Raw genomic sequence first — 13,627 nt, 5'->3', positions numbered from 1 at the left:
ACATGTTTAAAGCTAGATTCTGGAACCATTAAGATTGAATATTAGTGTTTTTAAGTAGCTCCTTTTTTATTTCGCGCACTGTATAATATTTGTAAAAAATGAAATAAAACATTTTCTATGGATCGCAAACTTTAAAAAAATTTATGTAAAATCAAAACCAGTTTATTTGTTTGGTCACTGCAGGTGGCTAGCCGACACTTGAAGCGGGTTTACGGCTTTTCGTGGCCACTGCGTAAACAATATTCCCCACAAATTCGGAGGTCCGCAGGTCCCCACCCCCTGACTTGCAAGGCACACAGCCGTCACCCAGAAGCGACGCGTGTGCAATCCCGCACACTTAATGCCCACTCCTACAACCCTACAGACCTACTATTTTTTTTTTAGCCGTCGTTGAACAGCCGACCCAATTTTGAGTTTACGTTTACTAATTGTAAGATGCTAGACTGTAAAAATTATTCTATATAGCAATCAAAAGAGCAGGAAAGGGACAAATAGGCTGTTAAACAGGATAATTACAATTTTTCTTTCAAACTTTATTTAAAATTATTAACAAGGGAGATTGGTGACCTCTCTCATAGGAATCCTTGAAGCTTCTGAGTACCGCTACATTTACAGTGAGAGAGGATGACGCAACACTAATGTTCAACTCCGCAGCCTTGTCATTTTGAACCAAACCGGAAGACAAGGAAACTCCTGGATCAGTACCCCCAGAGGTATGTTATGGGAACATGGAGGACTTTGAGACTCGATAGATTTACTCTTTCGGCCAGCTGGGATCGAAACCGCGAACTCTTGGACATGGGTCCACTGCCCTACCAACCAGGCTATATCTCTATTTGTTTAGAAAATTTAAATGGTAGCACAGGTAAATGTTTGGGCATGGATCCTAAAGCGGATCCTAGACTCCATGTGTTTGGGTCATTTCGAGTTTTATCAGACAAATAAACTGGGTTTAATTATCTTAATGGCACTTATGCTATGATGATTCTCTATACTTATTCACCTGGTATAGGTAATAAATGCTAGTTTTCCTTTCTAATATTTATTTGAAACTCTAAATGCACTAATTCTAATAGTGACCACTTATGTGAGGATAATACTACAAATATATAAAGGTCATCAATAATGTCTAATTTGCATTACAGGGTGGCTTCTAAATACTGTAACACTCAAAAAGATAGGAATTAATTTGAAACGTTTGGTAAAATAATTTCTTTCTCACTATTCCTGTGATCGCTTTCTATAAGTGCAAACGTTTTTTGCTGAGAGCAAATCATTTAGAATAAATTTAAAGATGTTATCGTAAGGTTAAACAGTTTTTCGATAGTGATAATTTCTACAGGTAGAATCTTTACGTAATTAAAATCTCTCGGGTTTAATAGAACATATAAATGTTCTATTAAATTAAAGATATAAGAATTGATTATTGGATTCTAATAGCTGTAAAGATAAATTTCTAGGGACTTTCATTCTTGTGGTAAGTTTAAATGTAATTCAATTTTCATACTTTTTTAAAAATATAACAATAAATCTGAATCCCCAAACTATAATAATATAATATTCCAACAATAAATCTGAAAATAAAATCTATAGCAGCTTTGAAGCTGCTTTCAGAGTTTCTTCATTTCAACACTTTTGAATGAAAACGTTTTAAAAAGAAATGCCACCAACTGTTTTTTTCCTTTTCTTTTAAGATAAAAGTTCAGAAATGACAACTTAATGAAAAAGAACGTCTATTGCCTTACAACCATTTTCATGAAAATTCCACTAAGTAATATTTTAATTTTGTATCTCTTAATGCTCGGGTACCTTAACAGGAAAAGACATTTGTTTAGATGCTCTGATTTCTTTTTTCTGCAAAAAAAAAAGAAAAAAAAACATAATAGTTTATAATTGTCTTCTTTTTTTCTTTTTCTTCTTCTTTGGTTCAAGAGCTACCACGGGCAGAGTCGGATTATACCTTTCGTAGGCCCTAGGCATAGCCCTTTTTGGGCCCTTCCCCCACTCCTCCCCTCTTTTCTAAATATATGCTAAAATTTTCTTGCATGTTTTTTTTAACATTTTTTTTAATATGGATTTTAATTTACAAATTTGTTTATCGAACTTTATCTGCAATACCAACATACTGCCGATATTGCAGTTGATATCGATAATACCATTATGATTTGTTCGCTCGATAACTATGTAAACACTTCACGTCAACAATACAACAACAAACCAGCAAAGAAAATAGTGAAATTGATAGTGATATTTGTCGATTCTTGAATCAAATGCAGAAGGAGAAAGATCTTTCTCCAGATTAAAATTGATAAAAAATTATTTGCTTTCAACAATGAATCAAGATCGTTTGGCATCGCTCGAACTTATGTCTATTGAATACGACATTTTGCATAGTTTGGAATTCGACAGCATAATACAAGATTTCGTTGAATCCAAAAATCGCAAAAAAGTAATATAATAAGATTCTGCAAAATAATTTATTACCGAAAAATATTATATTTTTATTTGTATCTTCATAATTTTGTGCAAAATACACTTGTTTTTAAAGCTAAATTATTTTTGTCAACAAATTTTTTTCTCCCAAGTTTTTCGTAGGCCCTAGGCACGTGCCTAGTGTGCCTATAGGTTAATCCGGCCCTGACCACGGGTCGTGCACCTCTAGTGTATAATTTCTGAATCATGCGCCCTCACACCTCGTGCGCTCCCCAGCACATAGGAGGTTGCGGCGTCAATTACACCACTGGGTGTTACTATTGCATAAAGACTATTAATCTTGTTTGACTGCTGTTCCCGTCAACAGTCCTCCTCAATAAACGTGAAATATCCTCAGTGGTAGACGGATCATGGGTTAGAGTCCCCTTGCGGTCAGGCTAACAGTGGGAGGTTCTCGTGGTCTTCCTCTCCTTGTAACGCAAATGCGGGTTTGCACCATCAAAAAGTCCTCCACGAAGGCAAATTTCTCCCAATACTCGATCCAGGAGTTCCCTTGTCTTCTGGATTGGGTTCAAAATGACAAGGGTAAGGAGTTGAACATTAGTAGTCTTAAACCCATAAAATTGGGTAGGCTGTTCAACGACGGTTATATATATATATATATATATATATATATATATATATATATATATATATATATATATATATATATATATATATATATATATATATATATATATATATATATATATATATATATATATATATATATATATATATATATATATATATATATATATATATATATATATATATATAAAATTAGTCCTCCACGGAGCCGCGATGGCTCAGGGGATAGAGTGTTGCCTTCCAATGAGGCGAACCAGGTTCCAATCCCAGTCGATACGAAATCCGCATCCGGCTTGCACCGACCACAGCGAAATATCCTCAGTGGTAGACGGATCTTTTTCCTATATATTAATTTTCGTATAATTTATGTCAATCCTCTTTTATATTATATTTCTTAACCTTTATTTTGTAATTAAACCTCGTTCTTAATAGTAGAATAATTAAAACAGATTTAGAAATTTGTGATACGAAATTTTATTTACATGGATTGCTTATATTTTCTATATTCTACTTTAAAACCCTCTTTGTTATCTGCATTTTACCCACTTCATCTCGTAAGGTAGAGGCTAGGTAAAACTCATAGGGCGGTGTAAGATGGTTTCCCGTCTCCCTTTTTTAAGTAGAGATAGGGAAGCCCTATGTGGAGCAGGCATCTAAGAATTCTCTTTTTTTTTTTTTTTTTTTTTTTTTTAAATCTCTTTTTCCTATATATTAATTTTCGCATAATTTATGTAATTTTTCTTTTAAATATTATTATTATATTCCTTAGCCTTTACTTTGTAATTGAACCTCGTTCTTTATAGTAGTATAATTAAACTAGTAATAGAGTTAGAAATTTGCGATACGAAATTTTATTTATATGAATTGTTTATATTTTCTCTATTAAATTTTCTGCTAAAACCCTACGTGTTGTCTGCATTTTACTCTTAAGGTTAGAGGCTAAGGAAAACTCATAGCATACATAATTATTCATAGCATACATAAACACATCCTGGCATCTACACTTTCTATCATAGTGAGTAGCGTTTTTAAAAACTGCTTTATGGTGCATTTTTCGTGTTTTAAAAGCCCTTTAAATGTGCTTATTTTACTGGTTGTTTTTAAAAAATGCTTAATTTTCCCTTTTTGAATATTAGATTTTTCTTTTCTTTAACATGCCGATTTTCGTCACGTATTATGCAAGAGCGTGGATTTCATTTTGTTCTATTCATTGTTCATTCGAACATAATACATTTTGACTTACCGTCGGCCCATAGCATATGACAGTAATTTTAAATGTTTGATGAAATACTGATGCGAGCATATACTGAGCTGGATGGGTTTGGATAGATTCCTCAATAACCTCAACTTATACTTTAAACAATTAAAATAACGAAAAAATATTTTTAATACTAAAGTATCATTAAAAAATTGTACAAAATGTTATTATTAACAGTAATAAAAATTGCTTTAAATAAAAAAAAACATACTTTTAAGATTGGGACAGTTTGTTTCTGTAACATTTGGAGAAGGCGTTGAGCAAAATTTATCTAGTTTTTTTAAATCAAAATCATATAGGATAATCAAAGTATTTGTGTTAATTATCTTTCTGAAAACTTTTTTTATGTAATATTTTTAAAAAAGTTTAAAGTTAGAATTTTTGTTTAAGGTATGCATTTGATTACTTTGATTACTGCTGAGGGAGGAAAAGAATTTATCTGATCATCAGAATTTTAATTTAAAATTTCTTCAAAATGTGGACATTTCTGTTTATCAATTAAATAACTTTATTTTCCATTTTAAACACGGCAATGTCGATTTAAAACCAGAAGAATTAAACCGGAACAAGAACACATTTCACTTAAGATTGCTTTAATTTTATTGAACTTTCACTTTCTGCTATTATTTCGTATTAACAGGGAAAAAAAAGTCATACCCAGGCAATTTTCATCATTAGAACTCTCTTGCTTCTGCTTCATTTACCTCTTTGCCAAATATCACTGACTCCAAAGAGCTGCATAGTTTTGCAAACATCAGCTTCAATGGAGTCAATTATTTAGCTTTTCTGATGACTCAAAGGATGACACTTCACACACTAATCATAAGGAAAACACGCTCTAGGAGCCAAAACATTTAAAGTAATTTGAAATAAGCATAATTATGTGTTTTAACTAAGTCAAAGAGCAAGCTGTGAGATATATTTTAGAACTTAAAATAAATAACCATCAGAACTAACTAATAATAAAAATCCTTGTCTAAAAAATATGTAGAAATACAATTGCAAGAAGAAATATTAAAAGAGCAGGAAAAAAGGTGCAAGGCCAGTTGCAAAATTGAAAGTTTGCAAGGAGAGAATAATATAATAATTGGATTCATATTGTAAAGAAACCTTTTATTATAAGCAACTTTATTTCTAAGCACTAAATTGGTTTATGTAAAGTTTTTTATGTAGCCTTTTCTAATGGAAACGGATATTTAGCAACACATACACATAATAAATCATTTAGGAATAATAATTCTATCCAACACAGGGATGGAAAATAGTACTTTCATGCTTAGAACATTAAAAGTAATCTGGAAAAAAACTTCATCATGTTTAACAACTCACATTATTATGAAATTTAATTTCAAAATTAACTGTACTAGAAAAAAAAATTTTGAGAACGGAAATTTAAGTATAGTTACTTAAATAAATAATTTATAAAAAAAATTAATGCCAAAATGAATAAAAAAGCAAATCCTAACAGTTCTAACAGTCCTAAAAGCAAATCCTAACAAATCCAAAAGAAAATAGTTCATGACAATAATCCTATAGCAAGAAAACATTAAAGTCAAAAATCTAATCTTTGTAAGTTTTTACAATGTTGCTTTTTTTTCTTCAAATCAACAGAAAAAAAAAAGTAAAATAAAAAGTATACCCTTCAAAGCTTTCAATATCAGAACATTCTAACTTCTTTTTCATTAACTAATGACTAAATATCACCAACTCCAAAGAGTTGCATAGTTTACTAATATCAACTTCAATGGAGTTAGTTATTTAGCCAAATACACATATGGTGTCACATAGATGATACTTCATACACTTATCGCGAGGAATGATACAGCATGAAACATTTAAACTAATCTGATATAAAAATGTGATTATGTGCATTTACTAAACCCAAGAGAAAGCTGAAAGATGGAAAAATATATACATATGTATTAGTATACATATTTTTATAAACTGAAAAGGTAAAAGCTGTGTGAGCAACCTATAATAAATAAAATGAAATAACAAATAAAGTACTGCCCACTACTTTTAAGTATAGTATAGTAAAAGTACTAATTGAAGAAATGTTTCTATGCAAAAATTAGAGAAAATATTCCAGGAAAAGAAAACTAAGAATAAAACCAAGTGCTAAATTTGAAAGAAGAGATCAAGAACACTAGATTAAGTTCCTAGTAAAAGATCTCATAGCATAAATAAGAACGAAGAATAGAAACTTACGCATATACCATTATATTAAGATAGCTGCAAATCCAAATGCATTATAAACATCTTGTATTACAAACAGAAATACATTAGTTTCAAAATAGCAACTCAACAACTACAGGTTCTAAAGAAAACTTTCAGGAGCGAGGAAAACAGCAGGTTATATTCTTTAGAAGATCATTTTAATTAAATTAAGATTAGACTGAATTATACAAATATCACCATTAATGAAAGTCATACTAAATATAAAAACAATTTGCAAATTCTAGCACAAGGTAATAGAAATTAAGAAAAAAAATGTAATAAATTCAGGCAGATGAATTTTTTTATAACAAACTAGGAAAATTGTAGGTCCAAATATAACAATTATATAACTATATAAAAATTTCTTCTTTATCCCGAGACCACAAGCTATAAATTAAAATCAACTAATACCTTAAACATGGAATTTATAATAGGCAGAAAAATATGAAATATAAAAGCTCCAGACAAATGCTAAAAAGAAATTATAGAAGCAAAGAGAACTTCAGGTCAACAGATCATACTACAATTTCTTCGTCTGTAGAGAATACCAGCCGTAAATTAAAATTAATAAATAATTGAAACATAAATATTTAAGATAAGCAAAAAATATTAAATATAAAAATTCTGGACAAATGTCAGAAAAATAATCAAAAAACCGTATAGAAATTTTTTTTTCACCCTCAAAGACCACACAAGCTATAAAATTAAAATCAATAAGTTCCAGGCAAATTTATAAAAAATTATTCTCTATTTACAATATTTTCCGTATGTTAGAAGCACAATGAAAATGAAAAGAATAAAATTTCTATGTGTGAATAAAATTATGAGAATAATTAAGTTTGAGAAAGCGTTTAGTTTTGAATAATAAATTAAGAATAAGACGTAGATAATGAAATAACAAAAAGATTAAAGCTTTTTATGTTGCAGCCCACTTCCCTGAAACTTTTTTATTACCACCCAAAAATTTATAAAAAATTATTCTCTATTTATAATACTTTCCCTATGTTAGAAGCACAATTCACATGAAAAGAATAAAATTTATTATCTTAATATACAATCAATATATAAAAATAAGAATTATAAAAAACACACTATTGAAAAATGACAAAAAAATTAACACACAATTAGCTGCAAATAAATCTTTATAGGCCTACTTTACAATTAAATGAATTTTTTTAAAAAAAGATTTTAATAGATTATATTTACTCTTTGTCAGTTGAAAGTCATTTGTTTATTTTTCTTGATAATAGACTTTTTACCAATAAATACCATTCTTAATTTATAGTAATAACTTAAAATGATAAATTTCCCCATGCAGTTAAGAATGCAAACATTCAAAAACATTAAATATAAAAATAGAAAAAAAAATCAATCTAAAATTAGAAACTATAAAAAGGAGAGATTAGAGATTATAAAAAAAGAGAGAACAGGTTGTATAACAAGTATGCTGTAGCAACACTACAGTAGTGTGAAAAAACCAAGGCCAAATATTAAATAATACATTCCCAAAACATTTATAATAAGTTGAAAAGCTTAGAGCTCAGAGTAGATTTTTCAGAAAAATACTGTATAAAGTAACAAAAAATATTAATAAACTAACAAATTTTATTAAAATATCTTTTAGAATTAAAACTAATAATATTATACAAACTATAATAAATCTTAAATAAAATTTTTTATTGTAAAAAATGCCTTTACAATTTAGGAAATTTTCTGCAAAATTCATGACATATACATTTTTAGGAGAATGACATAAATATTATTAAAATATTTAAAGCAGAATAGTTATATAAATGTAAAAAGCAAACTGGAATTGTAAATAGAAAATTATAATTAGAGAAGATGAAAAATATGGTTAAATAAACAATAAAATAATAACAATAAAACCCAGTTTAAAATCTGGAAAATACAGTAGAATCTTAACTTTCCGGATTAAATTGAAATCATACAAAAATTTACATTATATACAATTATATTTACATTAACAAACATTGAGCAGGGTGGCCACTTTATTTAGGTTTTAAATTTCCCTGATTTTTTCAGGTTTTCCAGGTAAACATACTAAAATTTTCAGGTCAGCATGTTTTTTTCTCATAAAGTGTAGGATAGGTACAAGAAAAGTGTCAATATTATAAAATATTTTATTTAAAATGTTATTCTTTTAATATATCACCGTGAAAAATAATCAGACTAAATTGATTTTAACAAATTAGTAAAATATTAGTTTTTTATTCTTTAATGTTTGGATAAATTTTTAAAAAATTAAGACAGATGTGGTGAAAATATCTTCAGCTAGTAGAATATAGTGTTTTTATTGACTAAAAAATGTTTTAATGTGATACACTAAGTAATTTTTTCCCAAAGTGTACTAAATATCAAATAAAGAGCGACCAAAAAAAAAAAAAACTTGAATAAGTATTGTTTAATAAGCAAAATAATATAAATATATTTTCATTAAGCAAAAGAAAAAGATTCTAGGCGATTAAACATCAAAAAAATTTTATTTTTACAGTGGCTTCCAAAAGTGTCGTACACTTATGAGTTTTATTGAAATAAGGCTTTTTTCATTAATTAAAATGAATATTTCAGAATGGGTATTTAATAATAAGATGAATAACCTTTTTTTAGCAAATCATCATGGAATATTTTAAAAATGAAGTAAAAGTTTATTTTTAAGAAATCAATAAAAAAATAACAAAAATTTTACTTTACAATCATTGTACACTTAAATGCTTTTAGATTTCAGAATTATTGTCTATTAATTTAATTTTTTTATTTAATTATTTTCATTTAATTTAATTTACTCATTTATTTGTAATTTAGTATCAAACTTATGTTAGCAAAATTATATTTTAATTTTTGCTGGCTAATTCCATAATATTTTCTTCTCTTCTATAATGGCTCGTAGTCATAATTATACAACAGACAACATTTGAAAGATGATTATTTGTCATCATAAGAGGTAAATCAGTAATGAATATTGCTGAATTAGTCTATTTTGTCCCATTCCATTGTGCAATATGTGATAAAATGCTTAAAAGATGTACTTCATATCAACGTGATCTGAGATTAAAATTATAAAATTTGTGAAAAAATTCATAAATTCCCATATGAAAGTTGTAAAATCTCTGCAAAATTTTATAAAAATATTCTGCTTAAATTTCATTTTCGATGAGGCTTTACTTTGCAAAATCAATGATAAATAGATCCTAATATAGTAATAATGTTTTATCGGCTAATGGAAACAAATTTAACACATTGGGTTTTGATGTGCATTATGAAGCAGAAAAAATGAGGAACTTTATCCAAAGAACTCAGTTGGAACAGTTAAGCATGGTGGTGGTGTCTTTGTATGTTGATGCATATTAACATAAGGATAGGGTAAATAGTTATTTATTGATGGCATAATGAATCTACCTATTCATTTAAATATTTTAAAACACATTTACAATTATCAGCCAAAAATTTGGATTGGAATCTTTGTCTTATATTAAAATTGCTATCATAAGCACACGTCTCTCATCATTTGTGCCCAATGTCTCAATAATTGATCACAAGCTTTCAGCGCCCCACCTCAATTGCCAAACTTAAACCCAATAAAGTATATTTGAAGAGAACTAGGTGCATGATAACATGACATTAAAAGAAAAAACTAACTATAATTAATAATGGTAAAAAAAAGCAACGTCATGTGCACATGAATAAAAACTTTTTAGATTTTATGTTTACACATCATTGAACATACTTTTTTCTCAGTCTTTGCCAGATTTTTAAGGTAAAAGAAGAAACAGTTTCAGAAATATCTCTAGATTGCAAACAACATTTACAAACGTTCAACATTGTAATTACTACACATTTCGTATTTTGAATCAAAAATCAAATATTTACCATATCATATAGTTGCTACTGAAAAGAACCTTTTTATAATGAAAGTATAAGAGGCTAAAATGAAATTAAGAAAATGAGAATTAATGCAACAATTGAAACGATCTATCGTCAAACATTGCTGTTAGTGATTGCAAGAAAATGTGTGATTGATCGGCTTTGCTGAGAAAAAATAATTTACCGATTTCATTGGATGAGAGTACAAAAGCTAGTGCAATCTAAAATCTTTTGCTACTAAGTTATAACCAAGGAATTTTTGGAGAATTTTATTAGGTAAAAAATATTAAAACATTTTGTCAAAAAAAAAAAAAAAAACTACCCAAAAGCATTGGAACAAATTAGAACAATAAATGAATTCAGCCCACAGACTAGAAGAAAAAAGAAAACCTACTTTTTATAATTATAAGCAAATATCCCAACCTCTTCTTCCAAAATCTTTGACCATTCTAAAATGTACAGTTCCATAGTCTCCAATGAAGTCAAAGGTTTATTCATTCATTTAGCAACACTGTCTAAAAGAGTGAGTTTATAATGGATGGTAAAATAATTTAAATTAGTAAAATTAAAAAAATATATATAAGAGAAAATTCCAGCTTTTCTTTAAAATTCCCTGAATTTTCCAGTATAAAAAAAGTCCCTGATAATTCCAGGCGGGTAGTTCCCCTGACTAAGTTTTTAGTTGGGTTTTGCTAACTATATCTTACTGAGTGATGTTCTGTCTTGAAATCTAGTAGCACAATTTACACTTGACATTTTGATTAAACATACGCTAAACTTTTTAAATTTTCAGAATATCTTTAAATGTTAGCATATTGTAGTTTCATGAGCAGAATTTGAAAACAAAGATACAACAATGTTTGGAAGTTAATAAAAGTTTGCAAAACTTTCAATGCTACGAGAATGCTTCATCCAGACATTTCAGCTTGTTCTTGGCTAACAAATTTAACTCAAAACAAATCTAAAGATGCATCTTCAATCATTTCTGAATCAAAGCAGAACATGACTGATTTTTAAATTGTTCAACAATATTCTCTCCTAATTTTTGTTTAATAAAATAACAAAATATATTATTTTAAATATGTTCTTTCATATGAACTTCTTTTGACCTCTTCTGAGGCATCTTCATACTTTCTTAACTGTGATAATTAAAAAGTGAGTGACGATTGCGTGTATTGAATTATGGGCATTCAGTTACTTCCCTTAATTCAGAAACAGTTTTCATTTGAATTCCTCCTCTCCTTCTTTTAACTGTAACTCATTTTTTCAAGAAGTGTAATCCATAACTGTAGCTTTGTTCTGTTTGTTAGTAAGTGGCAGATAGCAATTTGTTACACATCTTTCTAAATGCAACAATAAAAAATCTAAATGCCTTAACAAGAAAACAAATAAACGGACTTATTAATCGAAAAGCATTTTAAAATTCAATCATTAATACAAACATTTCATACTACTTTAAACTTGCTTCATAATCCGCTTTTTTTTTTTTAAATTTTATTAGAGTGATGTATTTTTATCAAATTGTCACTAAAAAATTACATACAAGTAATATCATGCATGAAATATAACAAAGAAAAGAAATTACAACTAAACATAAAGAGAGGGAATACAAGTAGTTAGGGAAAGTGCAAATAGCTAGGGAAAATAAATTTTACGTACAACAAATGTAGTTCTTCTTGATCTTGTAGCTCGGCTAGTTCAAGAGAACTTCTACAGTGGGATGTTCAATTTCAAATAGTTCAGGAGAGTTACATTCTGTTAGATATAAAACTATATTTAAATAAGAAAATTCATAAATAATTTAATAAAAATCGAAATATCCTTTTAAAATGAAGAGTATATTATTATATTCTGAGAACATTTAAGCATTTCTATTTAGAAGTAGCACACAGAGTTCATACTCAGAAAATATTTTCTCCTGACTTTTTCAAGCAGATTTTTATACAAATCCAGGATTTATTTTTCTGAAAAAATTCAATAAAATTTAAATTTGATAAAACTATAAATTAAAATTATAATAAAATCGCAACTCAAAATTATAAGTTTAATTACAATGGACAATTACAGTCAAATTTTTTTATAATTTTAATGCATTCAGAATCCCTCAAAACTCCCAGAAAACATTTTATTACTTTTCTAAGAAGGCTATTTATTTAGTTATTTTCAATCAAAAAACGCTTACTTTCGTTTTCGCCTGAAACGGGGAGTCACGTGATTATTCACAAACTGACGTCACACGTGTCCATCTGCCGTTCACTTACAATAGCTGTGCTGTGAAAACCAATACGTTCTTGCTTTCGTTTAAATTTTCTAATTAAATCCAACCGTTTTAGATGGTCTAAAGCTATCTGTATAAAAAATTGCGCCTTAATATCGCTTAATAAAAATTTGGATTTGATATAACGTATTTTTATAATGTTAAATTTCAGTGGTACCCACTGAAACATTGTTAATACTTGACGAAATTTTCTAGCTCGGAATATTTAAGATTTTTTAGTTCAATAAAAAAAAGTGCATGGTATTGCTTATAAATTACGCGTTATAAATACAAAATAACTTCGTTTTTTCATTTTTTAACTATAATCTTAATTTTAATGTATACTTCAAGTTCATTTGGAAGATTTATTTTCATCTTAAGTTAAGTGAAAGAAATGTTGGATCAATTTCTTATGTAGAATAAATAGTTTCAGATTTTAAAATGTAGGACAGCGTAAGTTACTGATAATTTTTATCTATTTATTCTAGCGTGAATTCAAAGCATGTAATTGTCTTCACAGCAGTAGCCTCTTAAAAAACTTGTGATCCCAGCAAAACTTTAATATATATATATATATATATATATATATATATATATATATATATTCCTGCAGATTTTATTAACTTTACTTTAATTGTCTTAATCTATGCTATAAGTATTTGAAATCAAGCATATGCATTTATTTAGTTCTTTATTGCAGAAATAGGAATAAAATTTCATAAATGCATATAAAAAAATTTTTCGCCATAGCAAAGTTCCTATTTACTCAAAAAATAAAAATATTGAGAAAAAATATCAACATTACTGTTTATTTTTTAATTATTTAATAAATTATTAAGAATGTGCATTAGAATTTCTTTCCATTTTGTATAAGTTAATTTTTTATTTTTCTTCTCTAGCTTTAGTGAAACAAAAACTTCCAGCTTAATGATATTCGCTGAAACTTTGTG

This window comes from Parasteatoda tepidariorum, chromosome 1, assembly GCF_982258835.1.
Source record: "Parasteatoda tepidariorum strain Cologne lab strain chromosome 1, Ptep-v5.0, whole genome shotgun sequence".
NCBI classification, from domain to species: domain Eukaryota; kingdom Metazoa; phylum Arthropoda; class Arachnida; order Araneae; family Theridiidae; genus Parasteatoda; species Parasteatoda tepidariorum.
The sequence above is the reverse complement of the archived record's forward strand: the minus strand, read 5'-3'. Positions refer to the sequence as shown.